At 44.0% G+C, this 2,418-nt stretch overlaps 1 pseudogene; it reads left to right on the top strand.

Moving 5' to 3' along the window:
- Positions 1–909: 909 nt before the first annotated feature.
- LOC102874307 overlaps positions 910–2,418 on the top strand; it is a 10,031-nt pseudogene continuing 8,522 nt past the window's right edge.

The following is a 2,418-nucleotide window of genomic DNA, read 5'->3' as shown; positions in this document are numbered from 1 at the left end:
CCAGATGAGTTGTGGAATGATATCAAGGATATCATCCATGAAGAAACCAAAACGTCATTATAGAAACAAAGAAGAAGGAAAAAGCAAAATGGATGTCAGAAGAGACTCTAAAGATTGCACTAGAGCGTCGAAAAGCCAAATCTAAAGGAAAACATGTTGAAGTGAAAGAGCTGAACAGACAATTTCAAAGGGTAGCTTGGGAGGACACCAAATGGTAGAGCTGCAAAATTCACAAGTGAAATATTGTTGCTGTTGTTGTTATTGATGGCCTTCGAGTGGAGCACGAATTATAGTGACCCTGTGAACAAAAGGCCTGAAGCCCCTCTACAACTATCGACATTTATCAAAGTTTATAGAGTTTCCGGAGGCATGTTGTTTAGGAAGTGGATGCCACTCCTGCTTCCATCAGACCTGAAAAAGAAACTAGATGATGTCAAGATAATGGTAGGAGACTTCAGTATACCACTGTCAAAGAAAGATCGGATGACTAGAAAGAAACTCAAAAAAGACACAGAAGAACTGAGCTATGCAATTAACCAACTTTATTTCATAGACATATGCAGGGTAATGCACCCTAAAAAAGTTCAATCTATCTTTTTCTCCAGCATGTGTGATTCTCCAAAATAGACCATATGTTAGGTCACAAAGCAAGCCTCAAGAAATTTTAAAAACTGTTGAAATACTACAAAGCATTTCCTCAGATCACAAGCAGTAAAATTATAAATCAATAACAAGAAGACAAAGGGGGGAAAGCCATGCACCTGGAAACTAATTAAAATTCTACTTGAACACTTTTGTATAGAAGAATAAATAAAAAATGACATTAAAAATTTCTTGACACACATGAGAATTAAAACATAACTTCACGGCTGTCCACGTGCCGGCGTCCGTGTCGCCTCGCCCGCCGCCATGCCCCGAGTGACCGTGTTCTACCCGCTGCACGGCTGCTGCGTGGTCCTGCTTGGCCTGCGCGCCCGTCGCTGCCTCGCCCACTCGGACTCCCGCCACCAGCCCACGTCAGGTGTGGTGAGTGTGGCCTTGCTCTGAGGCGGGCAGGAGCGTGAAGTGGTGGCGGGGCAACCCCGGTGGGATGGCCAGGACCGCGGGGCCCTCGCAATGACCAGGCTGTCGGCTCCCCGTCCGGAGGCCGACGCGGGGCGAGAGGCTGGGCCACCGTCGGAGGACAGCGCATGTCCCCGTGAAGGGCACGGGCCTAACCCAAAGGCCAGGGGCAGAGCGTCCCTGTGGCCACCGTGAGTCCAAGTGCACCCGGGGGGACCTGGTCACAGCGGGAGATCGCCGTGGGCCTGGTGGTGATCTTCACGACCCTCCTGATACCTCCCGACTGGGTGCTGAGCAACCTGCACCAGAACCCGAGCCAGTGCCCCAGATGCAGCCCCCAAAGCCTTCCAGAGCTCAGCTGTGCCTTCCCGAAAATGAGAGAACCTGCCAAGAGGCCAACTGGGGCACCCTCCCACCTATGCCGCTTCATACCCTATGTTTCTAGTTGAATATTTTCACTACTCTAGGCTTTAGGGAGATGAACAGAATATTGTTTAAAAGTGTTTTGCAGAAAATGTTCAATAAAATTTAAACATTTTTTAAAAAAATACAAAATAAACCCAAAACATAACTTCACAAAAACCTCTAGGTTTTGTGAAAATGAAAGCAGTGTGTGCAGATCAATTCATAGCAATAAGCAAACACATCTAAAGGGAAAAAAAGATCAAAAATTGACTATTTAACACAAACCCTCCAACAAGTAGAAAAAGAACAGCAAACAAATGCAACAACTTCTGAAAGAAATTATTAAAATTAGAAATAGAATTGAAAACAGAAAAATAATTTAAAGAACTGGAACTACTAACACATGCATGAATGACATCCAGCAGTATTTTGCTTCCATGTGTGCCTGAAAAATCTATAACCAGACCAGGAGGCTGTTGTGTGAACAGAGCAAGGGAATGGTTTAAAATAAAAAAAGGGAGTGCATCAGGGTTCTCTCTCCATGTCTATTAAATCTGTATACTGATCAAATTACTCAAGAAGCTGGACTCTATGAAGAAGAATGTGACATCAGGATTGGAGGGAAACTCATCAATAACCTGTGTTATGCAGATGACACAACCTTGCTTATTGAAAATAAGGACCTTTTGAAGCACTTTCAGAAGATTAAATATTTCAGCCTTCAATATAGATTGCATCTCAATGTCAAGAAATCACAGATTCTTACCACTGGACTGATAGGCAATATTTAATAGATGGAGAAAAGATAGAAACTGTCAACAACATCACCTTACTTGGATCCACAATTACACCCTTGGTACCAGCAGTCAGAAAATCAGAAGACGAGTTGCACTGGGAAAGTGTGCAGGAAAGACCAGGAACCAAAAAATATAGGCTTGCTGACAGAAATGA

The sequence above is a fragment of the Elephantulus edwardii genome, unplaced genomic scaffold (genome assembly GCF_000299155.1).
Source record: "Elephantulus edwardii isolate Elephantulus edwardi_28Jun2011 unplaced genomic scaffold, EleEdw1.0 scaffold00326, whole genome shotgun sequence".
Lineage (NCBI taxonomy): Eukaryota > Metazoa > Chordata > Mammalia > Macroscelidea > Macroscelididae > Elephantulus > Elephantulus edwardii.
Note: the sequence above shows the minus strand (reverse complement) of the source record. Positions and strands in the feature narration are given on the sequence as shown.